Genomic DNA, 17882 nt, shown 5'->3' with positions numbered 1-17882 from the left:
TAACTTAGCTGCTCACATACGCACAGCATGTGTTTTCTCAGGTGTGGTGCAGATGCTCCGATACCAAGGTGATGTTGACCTTATACAAATCTTGAAATGGATGGTACCAAGGTATTTACCTGGAAAGCTAAATGAGCTGCAAAATTCAGCCTATGTATGGCAGCATATTTTTCCCTGTTACTTCGTGTTGTGTGCTTAATATGTAGCAAGTTATGTGTCAGTATGGCTTACTGTGGGGTGTGTGGTTTTTTTGTTTTTTGTTTTAAATGTAAATAACTTTCAAGGACTCTCTCTGGCCTTTCTGGGGTAAGACCAATTGGTGCAAATAGCATCTTTGCCTGTCCGAACTGGTGTAGCTACACTGCTGGTTGTAGTCTGGGTAAATACCCAGTGTAGACCAGGCCTAAACTTGTCTCCTCCCAAACTCTGCCTTCTGCAGGGTGGAATTTTCTTGTGATCAGGTCTTATTGTATGGCTGTACCCTACAGAAGTCATAAGCCTCAAGGAAGGGAATTGGAGTGAGATCCACCACTGCTGTCAGCATCCAACCTAGCTGTGAATTTCCATGGGTATCAGAAAGTAAGACTATAATAACGAACAAAGTATTTAACTGGAGGAAGAATGAGGCAGGGTGTGTGAGAGCGCAAGCTTATCTGATTCCACATCACTCTCTGCAAGGCTTTAAAGAGGCCATCAATAATTAGCAAAAAGAAAAGGAGTACTTGTGGCACCTTAGACACTAACCAATTTATTTGAGCATGAGCTTTCGTGAGCTACAGCTCACTTCATCAGATCACGAAAGCTCATGCTCAAATAAATTGGTTAGTCTCTAAGGTGCCACAAGTACTCCTTTTCTTTTTGCGAATACAGACTAACACGGCTGTTCCTCTGAAACCATCAATAATTAGTGAGCCCTACTGGTTTCCTGGGGACATTAAGTAATGGAATAATTCAAGCTCCTCTTGTTTCAGTGGTGTCTGTAGCTCTGAAAGCTCATTCCCTGGCCTCTCCTTCAGTGCGAGGCCAATCTTCAGCTGATGTGAACGTTCTTTGTGTGTTGTGGGTGTTCTTTTCCCCTGCCCCCTAGGTTGCGTGGAGTGCCTCGCTCTGTCCGGTCGCAGTCTGTCCCAGTTTATTGCTGAGATGCTCAGAGTTCAGGTTCTCAGTCACTGCCATGACAGCAGGGTGGGCTGAATGTTTCATGGCGGGTGGTTAGGACTTGCATGCACAGTTCCTAGTTATCGTGAATGGAAGCCCGTAGCTATTCCTGCTACAGTCTGAAAAAATATGTATGCATGGTGGAGTTGATGCCTCAGGGGTCTGGTAACAAGCTGCAGACTTCCATCTCTGCGTCATGAGTTCAAATTTAGGCCAGGTCATTCGTGATCAAGAGTTGCTGTGGGTGTCAGATGTTAAATGAGTTTGCTAGTCTTACTCCACTTCACCTTATTCAAAGCATCATGGCCTTAGCTGGCTCTCTTATAGGCCACCTCAACAGAGGTGAGGGACTGAATGGGCCAGGAGACAGATCTCCTTTCTCTTGTGCAGGAGGGATACCAGGTCAGAGCTGAGGCATTTTTGGCAGGCAGGGTGCATTCCCTTGCAGTGTTGCTGCTTGTAATTGGTCTGTGGGTAAACCAGAGGACTGCAGTCTGCAAGGCTGGGTTCTGTATGGCACCTCTGTCATCCGACGGGGTGGGCCTTCCATTGTTTAGGTGGGCCTCACCCACTACTCCCAGTCCTCAACTAGGCTGGGATCTTATACCTGCATTGCATGCTAATAAAAATAACATGGTAGCACTTCATAAATAACGCTGCTTTTCACAAACCCAGAAAACCTAACTGCGAATATGTAGCTTTGCTCTGCCCGGGTCTCTCATCGCTCACCAGCATGGAGGCAGATCTTTGTTCAGGTTATTTAAAGGCAGAGATAAAACTGAATTGCTTGGCTTTGCCAGGTAGCTGTGTGCTGCGGCTTTAACTTTGCAAGATCACTCAAAATCAAACAACACTGATTCTGATTTTTTTTTTTTTTTTTTAAAGCTCTCACTGTCAGTGGCTTGGTTTCCTTTGGGCAACTTCCCTTTACACATCTGCAAATATCAACTCTTGAAATACTTACTTACTTTTTCATACGACAGCTGCTTCTGCTGGGATTATTGCTTGAGAAGGGATGTGCACGCTGGAGTGCATGTTTATTCTTTGACTTTGTGTCAGAGGAGATTTGAATGATTTTTTTTTTTCTTTTTTTTAAACCGGGGCTATTGAGGTCTCAGATTAGAGCAGTCCAATGCAGTCTCTTTGCGGGGGCAGCAATGCGATTTGATGTTTGTTTCATTAAAACCCTTTTATATTGTAATTAGCTCCTGCCCTTGTTTTCCACTGCTCGGTGCTGTAGTCCCTATAATGCAGCTGGATGACCACACGCTTTCAGGCCTTCCTGTGCCAACATTCTGCCAGTGCTGTCTGTTCGCCTGCGGGGTATCATGGTTTCCTGGCCTGACTCTCCCCCTTCCTAGGCGTGAATGATTTACTATGTGCTTTCTAGCCAGAAGCCTATAGGAAAGAAAAGAAGGGTTGGTACCAAACAGGTTCAGGGGAAATGCCCTGCTGGGAAGCCCATCCCTCTTCCCCTCCAGCTGTTGAGATTCTTGTTAGTGATCCAAATTCAACAAAACACTAAAGCACGTGCTTACGTCCCATCAGAGTCTGTGCGTTGCTTGGCAGAGGCTAGAGTGCTGGACTGTGTTTCGATGTGCTCTGGGCATTATTACTCTTTGTATTGCAGTAGCACCGGGGGGCCTCAGCCAAGACCTGAGCCCCATTGTGCAAGGGACTGTACATATACTTAGTGAGAGACAATTTCTCTGCTCCAAAGAGTGTACAGTCTAAATAGATAATATAGACAGAGGGTGGGAGAAATAAAGGATTATCTCCCCCGTTTTACAGACGGGGAACCCAGGCGCGCAGAAACTTGCCCAAGGTCATAAAGGAAGTTTGTGTCTGAGCCAGGAGTCAAACTCAGATTTCCGAAATCCTGGTTCCACGGGGTTAACAGCAAGACTGTTCCCTGCCTGAAAAGGAGGTGCCCAGCTAATTTAAGCCTTTGCTCCATGTTATCTGGCTGCTGTTGGAGGAGAGCAGCTGCCCCCCGTACTGCATAAGGGAGAAGAAAATGGCTGTTTAAACGCTAAACACTGAGGATGGAGTGGAGGTTAAGGATAATCTAGGCATGGCCCAATATCTAAATAAATACTTTGCCTCAGTCTTTAATGAAGCTAATGAGAATCTTAGGGATAATGGCAGCATGACAAATGGGAATGAGGATATGGAGGTAGATAGTACCACATCTGAGGTAGAAGCGAAACTGGGACCAAATTGTGGGGCCCAGATAATCTTCATCCAAGAATATTAAAGGAACTGGCACATGAAATTGCAAGCCTATTAGCAAGAATTTTTAATGAATCCTGTAAATTCAGGGGTTGTACCGTATGACTGGAGAATTGCTAACATAGTTCCTATTTTTAAGAAAGGGGGGGGAAAAAGTGATCTGGGTAACTACAGGCCTGTTGGTTTGACATCTGTAGTATGCAAGGTCTTTGAAAAAATTTTGACGGAGAAAGTAAAGGACATTGAGGTCAGTAGTAAATGGGACAAAATACAACATAGTTTTACAAAAGGTAGATCATGCCAAACTAACCTGATCTCCTTTGAGAAGGTAACAGATTTTTTAGACAAAGGAAATGCAGTGGATCTAATTTACCTGGATTTCAGTACGGCATTTGATACGGTTCCACATGGGGAATTATTAGCTAAATTGGAAAAGATGGGGATCAATATGAAAATTGAAAGGTGGATAAGAATCTGGTTAAAGGGGAGACTACAGTGGGTCATACTGAAAGGTGAACTGTCAGGCTGGAGGGAGGTTACGAGTGGAGTTCCTCAGGGATCGGTTTTGGGACCAATCTTATTTAATCTTTTTATTACTGACCTCAGCACAAAAAGTGGGAGTGTGCTAATAAAGTTTGTGGATGACACAAAGCTGGGAGGTATTGCCAATTCAGAGAAGGACTAGGATATCATACAGGAAGATCTGGATGACCTTGTAAACTGGAGTAATAGTAATAGGATGAACTTTAATAGTGAGAAGTGCAAGGTCATGCATTTAGGGATTAATAACAAGAACTTTTAGTTATAAACTGGGGACACATCACCTGGAAGTAACAGAGAAGGACCTCGGAGTATTGGTTGACCACAGGATTACTATGAGCCGCCAATGTGATATGGCCGTGAAAAAAGCTAATGCAGTCAGGTGAGGTATTTCTAGGAGAGATAAGGAGGTGTTAATACCGTTATACAAGGCACTGGTGAGACCTCATCTGGAATACTGTGTGCAGTTCTGGTCTCCCATGTTTAAGAATGATGAATTCAAACTGGAACAGGTATAGAGAAGGGCTACTAGGATGATCCAAGGAGTGGAAAACCTGTCTTATGAAAGGAGACACGAGGAGCTTGGCTTGTTTAGCCTCACCAAAAGAAAGCTGAGGGGAGATATGATTGCTCTCCATAAATATATCACAGGGATAAATACCATTGAGGGAGAGGAATTATTTAAGCTCAGTACCAATGTAGACACAAGAACAAATGGATATAAACTGGCCATCAGGAAGTTTAGACTTGAAATTAGATGAAGGTTTCTAACCATCAGAGGAGTGAAGCTCTGGAACAGCCTTCCAAGGGAGGCAGTGGGGACAAAAGACCTATCTGGCTTCAAGATTAAGCTCGATAAGTTTATGGAGGAGATGGTATGATGGAATAACATGATTTTGGCAATTAATTGATCTTTGACCATTTGTGGTAAATAGGCCCAGTGGCCTGTGATGGGATGTTAGATGGGGTGGGATCTGAGTTACTACAGAGAATTCTTTCCTGGGCTTCTGGCTGGTGAGTCTTGCTCATGTGCTCAGGGTTTAGCTGATCGCCAAATTTGGGGTCAGGAAGGAATTTTCCTCCAGGGCAGATTGGCAGAGGCCCTGGGGTTTTTCGCCTTCCTCTGCAGCGTGGGGCATGGGTCACTTGCTGGAGGATTCTCTGCACCTTGAGGTCTTTAAACCATGATTTGAGGACTTCAATAGCTCAGACACAGGTAAGAGGTTTATTGCAGGAGTGGGTGGGTGAGATTCTGTGGCCTGTGTTGTGCAGGAGGTCAGACTAGACAATCATAATGGTCGCTTCTGACCTTAAAGCTCATAGACTCATAGACTTTAATCTTGCAGCAGTTGCTAATGTAGGATCACCTGAGGAAGTTTCCTACTTGTACCTGGTAGCAGGTGGATTTTTCAAGCCCTGGACTTGCTCGCTCTCTCTGTATCCCCACCCTGGGATACACAGGCCACCTCTTGCTGCTGCCACGTTCTTCTCCCTCTGATGTTTCATACAAGATGCCTGCACTCACTGCATGCAGTGACAATACGGTCTCTGCTCTTCCAGTTGGGCGAGGCCACTTTAGCTGCGTTTTTGTTGTTTCCCTTCCAGGAAGATTTATTAACTGTCTCTGAGGCACCGTGAACATGAAACTGTTACTTCTAGTTCCAGCTCCCAGACAAGTCCTGCTTTGGCTATAAAGTAGCATGGAAAGGGGGGTGGAAAACCTGATCTTGGCAGATGGAGAATATAGGATCTTGTGAGTAATTCAATCTGTTTAAACAGCTGATCCCTTCTACCATTGTGATGAAGGGCAAGTGAACTGTTCAGTGAGCTCTTCCTCCCCCAGCATGGAGAGGAGGGAGAGTGTACATCTCTCATTTTGCAGATGGGGGAGGGAAAGTGAAGCACCAACATATTAAGTGACTTGCCCAAGGTCGCATAGGAAATATGTTCTAGAGAGCTGGGAATTGAACTCAAAGCTCCTGTGTACTAGTCCAGTGCCGTACCCACAGGTTCGTCCTTCCTCTTTGGGTTCAAAAAGGGGCTCCCGGTGAGCCGGGCCGTAACATGGGGCTGTATAGTTGTGCCAATAGCTGGTGGCGTGGTAGGACCCATGGTTTGGCCCAACTTATGTAAGCGGGGCAAAGCCATGCTAGAAATTGTTTTGGAGCCAAACCCCCCCCCCCTTTTTTTTTTTTAATTTTTTTTTATTTAAAGCATAGTTCTAAGTTTTGGTGATTGGTCTTTAGGCCAAACAGTATCCACAACATGGTTCAGTAAAGACCATGTCTGAACAGCGCAGTCACACATGGCTACTGTATCAGTGTAACTGGGGCCTTGGTGTGGTGTTTTGTGTTTTGTTTACCAAGGCTGCTGGGACGGGGAGACAGAACCTGCTCAGAGGCTCACTGATGTCAGTGCAAAGATGTATGTGGTCAGGCCCCCAAGAAGCCTTTCACTTTGAGGTGTCTGGTTTCAATCTGGCTCAGGGCATTAACAACAGGTGTTGGTTACTGCCCAGCGGGAGGCCGGGGGCCAGTGTGAAGCAAGTAGGCACACCAGCCCACTAGCATGCCAATAACCACTGGCCCTTGTGAGCACTCTTACACAGTGGGCAAGGATTGGAAGGGGGAATGGAGGCTGAGCAGCCCTCCTTCCCCTAGAACGGGTGGTATGTGCAGGGCCTGGCAAAAACATCGCTGCTATCTGTTGCATACTTACCCTGTGGGACAAGAGATTTCAGACTCCTCTGTTGTTAATCAAGCTCTTTTCACTTGTCTACTGGCCAATGGAACCAAGCTAATGACAAAGGGGAGCCACCTGGAGAAATGTGCCCTGTCTAAGAAACATGCACTGGGGTGGCTTGGTGTCTCATGAGATATGCTAATCATGATACAATTCCTGGCTATGGGTTCAAACACTACTGTGCTGTGAAAGACACTGGCAAGACGGTTAGCGCCCTTGTGCCAGGGCAAAGAAAAATCCAGCCCCTTACCCATATGATGGTGTCTTTTTTCCCAGTGTATAAAGTAGCAGCTAATTTGAAAAAAGTCTTGTGTATTTCACTACCGTGTTCTCTGAGCCTTTCAAGTGCACAGTCTACACTGGGAAACTTATATGTACCGAACTGGGGAAACGGCACTCTTCCAGCAGAGGAAGTGAACCAGAAGCAGAGGAAGTCTGGCACACTGCACAGGATGGTCACTGAAGTACACTAGGAATGGGGTAGAAGGAGCAGGCGCAACTGTGCTGCTGTAATGCCATCATTTTCCATCTTAGATACTTCTATGGCCTCCATTACTGTCGCATCTCAGCTCCTCGCAATGTATTTATCCGCCCAGCGCCTCTGTGAGGTCTGTTATCCCCATTGCATGGAACTAAGGCTCAGAGAGGTTAAGTGACTTGCCCCTCCACTCCACTCCACTCCACCCCTCCACTCCAGAAGTGCCTCGTCAGATCTCCAGTCATCACCTGTCTCTGAGTAGGGATCTCATCCCACTCTCTTCTGCGTGGAGGTTTTAAGGCTGCACGGTGATATCCGAAGCAAGCCAGTCTGCCTAACAGCCAGTAACTAACTGTGCCCTGCTTTCTCTCTGAGGGCTATGAATGGTGTGTTGTCCGCAGTTCCAATTACCACACAGCGCTTTCTATGCAAACACCTTTATGCTTAAGGTAAAGGCATTCCAGAGAAAACAACCAACTGATTTAAACCTACCAGGAGCCACCCATCAGTTCTATGGGGCCCCAACAGGCCAAAGTCTTTCCAGCCCTGCTCTAATGGCTGCCCCCACAGCCCTTGGATAGAAGGGCCTGTCCATTTCCTGGATCAGAAAGAAGGCTCTGAGTTAGTTTAAAGGCCGACTTTTTATGCTAAAAGCCCTTTCTTTCTCTGTTGGTCTCTGACAGCGCAGTTTGAACCAATATATGCGAACCACTCCGAGGAGAGGTACCTCTCTGAAGGTATTTATAGCCTGACTGATTCGCCATAATTACCTCTCACTGTTTTTGGTTACCTCAGGAGTTCTGGTTCCCCTCCCCTCTGGAGCTGCAGAGAATCCCCAGCTCACAGTGTTACATAAACTTAATGCAATATGGCCCCAAACATATGGCATGGGATCAGTGTTAGTGCAAACAGGACACCTGTGGTTTTGAACAGTGTCCTCTGACCTTCCCACCAATGTATCATTTAGCTCTGCTCTGAGGAACAGGCGTACATGACAGCACCTTGTTGAACTAGAGTTTCCAGCATTGGTATCAATGTTGCAATTCATCTAAGTGTTTATATGGCCCTCTGCTGGAATATTTGTGCCCCTCACAATTATTAATAGATTTTTCTCCTCACAACACCCCATTTTTACAAATAGGGAGCTGAGACAGCGTAAATAAAACAACTTGGTCAGAGTTGCACAGGGCGTCTTTGATTGGGAATTGAATCCAGGTCTCCTGAGGTCCAGTACGCTGTCCAGTAACACCATCCTTCCTACCCCAGCCATGAGAAAGCTTAAGAAAAGTATTTTTGTCTCAATGTCTGACAAAGAGGAAGGATAGTCCAGTAGGATGAAGGATGGCCAGTTGAGGGCAGGAGTGAGGATAGGACTTGGTTCAATTCTTTGCTCTGCCACAGACTCCCTGTGTGACCTTGGGCAAATCACTTGAGGTGCCTAACTCCCATTGATGTCAGTGGGAGGTAGATGCCTAAATACCTTTTGCAGATCTTGGTCTTCCAGTATCTCAGGTCCCCATCTGTAAAATGGGGATAACCGTGTGGCCCTGCCTTACAGGTATATTCTGAGGCTAACGCATTAAAGATGTTGAGGTGCTTAGATACTATAGTAATGTGGGCCAGGTAAGCACACTTTAATGCAACACACCTAAGGTAATCTCCCTTTTTGGGCATTTCACTTCCCTTTTCGGTTTTATATTGCTCCTCCAAAACAAACCTGCCATCCTGCATTTTAGAGACCAGGTATGTGAGGTAATGACTTTTTATTGGACCAGCTTCTGTTGGTGGAAGGGACAAGCTTTCAAGGTTCACAGAGCTCTTCCTCAGATGCTCCATGGAGCTCGAGATCTTGTCCCTTCCACCAACAGAAGTTGGTCCAATAAAAGATATTAACTCCTCTGTCCGGACCAACACAACTACAGCAACAGTGTAACCATCCCACGTGTTGCCCATAAGCTTCCTTTTCAGCCTACTGGTGAAAAAGCTCTCAGCCTGTGTGCATATGTAGCCAGCTTTCTTGTTAACCTGTCTCATTCACTGGACCTGGCTGTTGTTTATGGGAGCATTTTAAATCAATTTGTGCTCGTGCAAAATTACCGTGCATTGACCTGACCCTCATTGGCTGGATAATCTATGGGAACAGTCTTATCACTCAGTTTGCCGTCGGAAGTTTGCTTGACCCAAGCAGCTTTTGTCTTTCAGTGTAAGTTTTTTGCAAAAACCTGGGGATGGGGATGCACCGACCATTCTCCTTCCTGTTCTTTGCATATAATTAAGAATGCAATGGAAAGGGCTCAGATCCTACAGTGACGAGTGCTGTAGATAAATAACCACAACCAGCCTCCAGCTCTTCCCAAAGGAAGAAGTGATTTGCAGAAATATTTCAACAGATGATCTGAATTTGGCTCTGGAAGAAAAGATGGCACAGTGACTGCAAAGCCTGGTATCTGAGCGTATCCATGAGCCAAGCTCTGCTCACTGCTGGAGCTCCCTTTGCTATGTGAAGGACGTGGCATGGGGTGTTTATAGTCCCCCTCTTGGACTTGTATAGCATTGAAGGGATGGGCATGCTTACTCAGTATCAGCAGTGGTGCAAAGGCATTCTTGAGCTGCTCTTTCCAGGCAGATCATGGTAATCCATAGTCTGGGGCAGACCTGGTGACACTTTGAAAGTTTGCACACACCCTCTCAGACAGGCATATGTGCACCCATGCTCCTGGGTGTCACAATACGTTCATCCATCAGCTCAGTACAGATGTGATACCTCCTACATGTGGATTTGCCGATCCCAAAGGATCGTTTAACCCACATGTAACGGTGTTGTACATTTGGATCTGCTGGAAAGTCATAACAATTTTGTTAAAGTTTTAACAGCTTTGTGTGACAGTAGTGCCTAGAACTCCCGGCTGAGATCAGGGCCCCATTGCATCAGGTGCTGTACAAGCACATAGTAAGAGACAATCCCTGAAGAGCTTGCCATGTAAATAGACATTGTGGGGAAAAAGGGAGTATCGATATGCCCATTTTCCAGATGGGGAACTGAAGCACAGGAGCTAAGTGATTTGCCCATGGTCAGGAAGTCTGTGGCAGAGTGCTCAGTCTATTTCCTTAACTGTGAGACCATCCTTACTCTGTTGTTAACACAATTATCTTGAGAGAGCGAATATCAGATTTAATAGGGTGGTTATTGTATGCTATTTAAAAACTAGGCCGGGTGGTCTAGAGCAGTGTTTCTCAATGATTGGACCAGTGCCGGTTCCTGAGATTTCCCTGATACAGTTTAGGAAGGCAGCAAGCTGGTCGCTGGTATCAAAAAGGTTGTGAAACCCTGGTCTAGAGGCTGCAGCACAGGGCTAGGAATTGAGAGAGCAGGTTCTTGTGCAAGCTTTGAACAAGGGGATAATTTTGTAAAAACCCTTGAAGATACTCAGTGGTGTGTGTAAATGTATGTATTATTATGCGGAATCTATTTATTGAGGATCAGCAATCATGTCATAGACAAATTACTCTGGATGTACCTGGGGATAGGGGGCATTGGCCAGTACATGTGTAATTTCACAGACAGTAATTGTCACATCTGATTATTGATGTGTAAAATGTGTCCCATATCTACTTTCACTCTATAGGAAGTGTGCTTAAAGCAAGAAAAGATCCTGTATCCAGGACTGTGCGGTTTGTTTGTCTGTAGCTTTTATCGTATACTGGAAAGAGCTAAACAGCTTGTCTGCTTTTAAAGACCACCAGAGAGACTGCTATTTCACAGCACTTGATGTGTGAGAGAGAGAGAACTCAATGAATCGCTTTGACTCTGGATTCTCTGGGATAATCGGATTTGTGCCGTTGTAGTTGCCTTGGAAATACCAACGGTTGGCATAGAGATAGTATCCATAGGCTTCCCCTGAGTAACCGCTAACCTCTTTAGGGAGGAAGTACCAGCGCATCGCTGTTTGATATGCACTTAGCTAGGAGCCGTTTTGTTGCGTTCCTAGGCAGCATCAACTAATGGTGGAGATGGGAAGAGAACCATGTGATTTGTGATGTTGGAGAAGAGCAGGTACGCTCCTGTACCCATGAAACAAAGGGCTTGGCAGACTCAGTAGATTCCTGTGCCATCCTATATCCCCACCCCTGCAGTTGTATTTTTCTGTTGAAGGCTAGAGCAGCTGTGGAACCTTCTGAGAGGTGAGGAACATTGAGATTGCCATATTGGATCAAACCGGTGTCCTATCTAGTCCAGTATTCCTCCCCATCAGTGGGGAGCGCCAGCTGTTTGAGAAAGATGCAGTTCACAGTTATTAGATAACCTGCTCTCTGTGAGTTCCCTCCCAACATCCAATTGCTAGAGGCTGATGCCTGAGGGTTTATACCCTTTCGAAACTCTTGGCTGAGTTTCCTTAACCCTTACTGGTGTAACTCCGGATGCCATTGTTATCCATATAAATGTCCAGTTCTTCTCTGAATGCTGCTGAGCTCTTGGCTTCAATGACCTCTTGTGGCAGAGAGTTCTGCAGGCTAATCATGTGTTCGCTGCTTTTCTAGGAGGACTGTTGGAGGCAGCTGTCCTTCTCTGCTGCACCCTGCAGTGGGAAATGCAGGCCCAATGGGCTCTGACTCTGGATTTCGATTTAGCAGTCCTTTTATGGAGTGCAAGCTCTGCTCCATGATACCAGAATTAGTGTTACATCTTCATCTGGAGTTATTTATATCCTGTGGCAGACAGTACTACTTTCTATATGGCTGTTCTCATGCTGCTTACTGCAAGTACTTCCTCTAAAATGAAAAAAATTAGTAAAAAATTTGTCCTTAGTTGCATCGAATACTTTTCCTTCAGGTTTCTTTTTATATTTAGTTCATAATGAGCCCCCCCCCGCCCCCCACCAGAAGAAAACCTCTCTCTTTTCTAGAGGAGGAAAGCAGGTGCTAGGTTTGAAAGGCCTTCCTGCCTCGGGGCTCGTCTGCACTTCAAATGCTGCAGTGATGCTGCTCCAGTGCTTAAGTGAGGATGCTGCCGAGAGGGGTTCTGTCGTCAGCGAAGGTTCTCCGCCTCGCCACGTGGTGGTAGGCTGGGCCAATGGGAAAATTCTCCTAGCACTCTGCCCTGGGGGTTAGGTCGGTTTAATTGCATTGCTCAGGAGCGTGGATTTTTCGCACCGCTGAGCAACGTTGTTACACCAATGCAGTTTCCTAATATAGACCAGGCCTCTGTGTCTCTCATTCGGGGGTATTTTGTATTGACTTCAGTGGGCCTTAGAACAGGCCCTTTGGAAAGCAGATTATGCAAACTAAGGCTGCTTCCTTAGGCTGTTCCAGGGGAGGAGAGCAGGTTGTGAAAAGGACACACACACACACACACACCCTTCCCCTGTCCCGCTTCTGTCTCTCTTTGTTGGAAGGAATGAGGGAAGTCTTGGGGAAGGCTGTTTCTTTCTTCCTCATGAGATGAGGTAGGAGATTGCACTGCTTTTGCTCCTCCGCCCGCCCCATGTGTGTAGTGTTTTCCCTCTTAGGAATTGTCCCCCCGGGGAGCTTTATGCTGGTGTAGTTACACCTCTCTCATTACGCTGGTACAACTCCACAGGTTGTCACTCCTATTCCAGAATAAAAGTGGCTTTTTCCAGTTTAGCATAAATGGCTTCCAAAGAGACATAAGCTAAACCAGGAAAAAAAAAAAAGGCCCTCTTCTGCCAGAGCAAGTGTCTACATGGGAAGTTATACCAGTATAACTATAATGGCTTACCTTAAACCAGTATAACCACCCATGTAGACAAGCCTTTAATTACAGTGTGCAAGCTCCCTCTGAACACTGGACCTCAAAGGGCTGCACTGTTTAAATGTGATGGGAAGACTTTGTTCGCCCAGAGGGTTTCAGTGTGGTGGCTGTTGGGTTAGTATATAAACCTAGTCACATATAACTCAAAAGGGCAGTTGTTTTAATAGAGCCTCTTTCCCCACACCTCCCTCTCTGGAGAAGACACCCTGTAGATCTAAGGGGATGCCATTTGCTTCCAAGTGTTGTATGGCAAGGTCACAGACAGGTGACTTTTGATGCGCCTTCTGCAGGAGCAGAATGCAAACTGTTGTAGGCCGTATATCAGGGGTGGGCAAACTAATTGGCCTGAGGGCCACATCGGGGTTGCAAAACTGTATGGAGGGCCAGGTAGGGAAGGCTTTGCCTCCCCAAACAGCCTGGCCCCTGCCCCCTATCTTCCCCCTCCCACTTCCCATCCCTGACTGTCCGCCTCAGAATCCCTGATCCATCCATCCCACCCGCTCCCAGGCCCTCCCACCCCTATCCAACCCCTGCTGCTCCCTGTCCCCTGACTGCCCCGACCCCTATCCACATGCCTGCCCCCAACCGCCCCTGTTCCCCGTCCCCTAACCGCCCCCTGTCCCCTGACTGCCATCCCAGGACTCCCCGCTTCCCTCCCCCTTGCCATGCTGGAGCCAGCCATGCTGCCGTGCCGCCCAGCAAGAGTGGCGGGCCAGAGGGCTGGCGGCGCAGTGCGCTCAGGCTGTGGGGTAGGGGCCAGGGGCTAGTTTCCCCGGCCGGAGCTTAGGGGCCAGGGAGGACGGTCCCATGGGCCATAGTTTGCCCACCTCTGCCCTATATAAACAATGGCTATTTTTCTTTCATACAATGGAGTCGCATCATACGTGCATTTAACTTACGCGAATTCAACTATACGCGGTTGGCAAAAAAGAAAAATAACAGTGACTCACAGCGGTGGAGTACTGTGCAGGAGTTGATGGGAGAGCGCTCGGGGGTCAATTTATTGCATCTAGACTAAACGCGATAAACTGACCCCCGCTGGATCGATTGCTGCGCACCGCATCTCGCCGCGCTGAGTGTGATTCTAGTGTTTAAAGATACGTATTTTTCGTACAACATGGCCGCTAAACGCAAGCCAACTACTTCATCTGGTGCTCTACCGAAGAAACAGAGATCTGTTCCAATGCCGGAGGAAAAACTGGCTGCGTTGGACTTATTGAGAATGCAAACTGTATGTCGGTCTCCAACATGGCGTGTAAACATGGCCGCAACGAATCTAGCATCCGTGCCATCAAGGTTCGAGAGAGAAATTCGTCAAGCCGTGGCATCAAGTGCTCCAATAACTGCTAAAGTGACAAGCCAGGTGCATGATAAGACTTTAGTGAAGTCTGAAAAGGCATTAAACTTATGGCTGGAAGACATGAACCGTAAACGTGTGCCTATTGATGGCAACACGTTGCGAGAAAAGGCTCTTAGCCTCTACACGCTGTTCAAACCTCCCGCCGAAGCGGGACAGTGTTCTGATGAGAAGGAATTCAAAGCCAGCCAAGGTTGGCTTAATGGTTTTAGGAACCGCTTCAACCTCAAAAACATGCAGACTGCTAGTGAAGCTGCATCTGCCAATGAAGAGGCAGCAAAAGCCTACCCCAAACAATTAAAGAAAATCATAGAAGAAAAGGGCTATCTTCCGGAACAAGTTTTTAATGCTGACGAGACTGGGCTCTTCTGGAGAAAAAAATGCCCAACCGCACTTACCCTTCAAAATCAGAAAGACAAGCCCCTGGCTTTAAAGCAGCTAAAGACTGTGTGACTATGACTGTGTTTTGTGGCAATGCGGCTGGGCATTTAATAAAGCCAGGCTTGCTCTACAGGGCTGCAAATCCCCGTGCCCTAAAAGACAAGAACAAAAATCTCCTGCCTGTGTTCTGACAATCCAATAAAAAGGCTCGGGTGACGGCAGCATTATTTCTGCACTAGTTCCACAAGTGTTTCATTCCGGAGGTCAAGCGGTACCTCGAAGAGAAAGGACTTGACTTTAAAGTGTTGTTGATTGTAGACAATGCTCCAGGCCACCCTGAGGCACTCCGGTTTGCGCATAACGACGTTGAAGTAGTCTTTCTCCCTTTTTTATTCTTTCATTCTTCCGTGTCTCTCTCTTTTTGACTGTAGGCGATTTTCGCCTTACGTGCTGACTTTAGAACCTAACCCCCACGTAAGATGTGACTCCACTGTATTTCTTGGCAAACAATGGTGATCTTTAAACAAAGAGTACCCCATGTAAGTATTTAAGGTCCGAGGACGTCTCCCTACCAGATCTGAACTGCTTTAAAACTAAGGGCTCGTCTACACTTGAAGTGCTATGGTGGCACAGCAGCAGCGCTGTGGTACTTCAGTGTAGATGCTCGCTAGAGCGATGGGGGAGGCTCTCCCGATGGGAGAGAGGAATTCTTCTGTCCGTCTAGCGCTGTCTACACCGGAGGTCGTTGGCTTGACTACGTTGCTCAGGGGTGTGGATCACGGGATGCAGCTGTGGCCTCACACGGCAATGTTAGGATTTTGCAAGGCAGGCCACAAACATAAAGGTTGTTGCCCTGTAAGCGCATGGTCACGCGTCCCCTTTCTAGCTTTCCAGGGACGGTCATGTGGAGTCCATACTGGAACTGCCTGTGTTCATGAGTGTATTGCGTCATACGAGTGCCCGTTCACAGCCTTGGAACTGTCAAGGTCTCTAGATAATACTTTGTCCCACCATGAGCGCAGGGGACTGGACTAGATGAGCTCTCGAGGTCCCTTCCAGTCCTATGATTCTGTGGTATTTTATGGGAGGGTTAATGTCAGCACTTTTTTTTTCTTTTTTTTTGTTTAAAATGCTTTGATTCCTGTGCTCTCTTCCTTCTCAAGAGCTGGTGCAACCGTTTTTCAGGCCTATGAAGCATCAGTTCTGTGCACAACCAGGTGCTTGTGGCAGAGGAACAAAGTGTGTGTGTGGAGGGGCTCTCTCACTCCATTCAGTCTCCCAGGCCCCTAGGGACCATATGAGGGCATGCTTTAGGAAGTGCTCTGTGTATGCATTTCCTTGGAGGTGTGAAGAAATGTGACCAACCTCCTCTGCTCTTCCTCCCTCCTCACCATTACACACACCAGGGGGAGGTGACAGCACTCAATGAATATAGCCATGGTGTGAGCAGAGCTGACAGAAATGCTTTTCTCTCTAGTGATGGAAGAATTCAGGGATCTGGTTACCTCTGTGTTAGAGAGAAGAAAGGCTGATGGGATTGCCTGCTTTTCCTGCCAGGGGAGAGGGGGAGCCAGGCCTGTGCTCAGGAAATCCTGATTTGTTTTTCAAATCTAGGAGGCTAATCCCCTTTTTCCACCCCACTCCTACATATACCATTCCCATGTGGCATGTGAACTGAGGTTAGAGATCCCCATTAAACAGTAGGGTTCAGTATAAGGCAGGGGTGGGCAAAATACAGGCTGGATCCAGCCTGTCTAACATTTCTGTCCTGCCTGCCAGGCTCTTTGGCTGCCCCCTCACAATCTCCAGGCTGCTAAAAGTCCCGCGGCACAGCGGGGCGCTCAGGCAGGCTGCCTGCATACCATGGCCCCATGCTGCTCCTGGAAGCCGCCGGCTGCTGGCACCGTGAGGGGGTGGCGGCTCCGCCCCCAGCACCGTCCTCACAGCTCCCATGGGCCGGAAACCGGCCCATAGGAACAGTAGGGGCGGTGCTTGCGGGCACGGGCAGCGCACGGAGACCCGCTGTCCCCCTCCCCCCAAGGGGCGCACAGAGACGTGCCACGGTGCCAGCAGCCGGCCGCTTCCAGGAGCGGCGTGGGGCCACGGCATGCAGGCAGCCTGCCTGAGCGCCCTTTTGCATTGCCGGCTGGGAGCCACCTGTGGTAAGCGCCTCCGGGCCAGAACCTGCACCTCCCACACCGCACCCCACCCCCCCTGCCCCAGGTCAGAACCCCCTCCTTCACCCAAACTCCCTCCCAGACCCCCTCCATTAATATAGTAGAAATGTGCCGCCCATGATAACTTACCAAAATTCATGGAGTCCGTCCCCCCCCCCCCCCCCCCCCCCCGCAAAAATTATTGCCCACCCCTGGTATAAGGGATTGGGATCATTGATCAAGGTCTGTTGCCCTCTGCGTCTGTGTCTGCATCAGCCCCCTTGCTGTTGTATGGCATCGAATCCCTGAGACTCAGACAGGTGATGGGCAGCTGGCTGCTCGATGCAGGACTCTGAGGCCCACCGGAAGCAGTAATGCAGCTTGTTATGGTGATGATGTCCAATGGGTGCTCTTTTAAATTCTCTCCTCATGCAGTCACCATTGCTGTATGTCTCCCAATGCCCCCTAGAGCCCTCTTCCCTTCCCCATCTGATAACATTGGCAGGCCTCTCGGTGCTTCCCTTCCCCTCTCCTTTATACAGTTTGAAGGTGAAAGTTGATGCGTCTGTGGCACTTCTGGGACTTGAGCGCACATGAAACATTGAGTCTGTGTGTGCCGTGGCGGGGGAGTTGAGGGAAGAGTATCTGGATTAATTTATTAGTGATTTGAAACTGTTTTGACTCCCTTCTATCCGTAAACTGCCAATGAAATGATCCCCCCGCCCCTCACCCCCCCCAAAAAAAACCCTGTACCCCATGCAGAGTTTTTTATGCCAAAAAGGGAGAAGAGCCAGAGTCCCCATTCAGTGCACAAGGGACTTGGCTGTTGCTATTGATTATATATGACCAGTGCGTCGATATTGCAGCAGTATAAAACCCTAAAGTAGATGATAAACTGCTTTGAGCTCTCTCATTGGAGCACATTAGAGAAGTGCAAGCAATTAGCATAATTCTGAACATCCACACACTCTGTTACGCTGATTGAAGATTAGGACCGGCTCCCAAATTGGTGGTGGTGGTGATTAAAAAAAGAAAAAAATGCATCTAAGTTACTGCTTCTCCCCCCGG

General features: G+C 47.6%; 1 protein-coding gene across 3 annotated transcripts in view; it reads left to right on the top strand.

The window, feature by feature from the left end:
* The window catches only part of SLC25A22 (solute carrier family 25 member 22), an 89520-nt gene that overhangs the window by 6514 nt on the left and 65124 nt on the right, over positions 1-17882 (top strand). The gene's annotated exons all lie outside the window — the stretch shown is intronic.

This window comes from Caretta caretta, chromosome 6, assembly GCF_965140235.1.
Source record: "Caretta caretta isolate rCarCar2 chromosome 6, rCarCar1.hap1, whole genome shotgun sequence".
NCBI classification, from domain to species: Eukaryota; Metazoa; Chordata; order Testudines; family Cheloniidae; genus Caretta; species Caretta caretta.
This window is presented reverse-complemented; position numbering and strand designations above follow the sequence as displayed.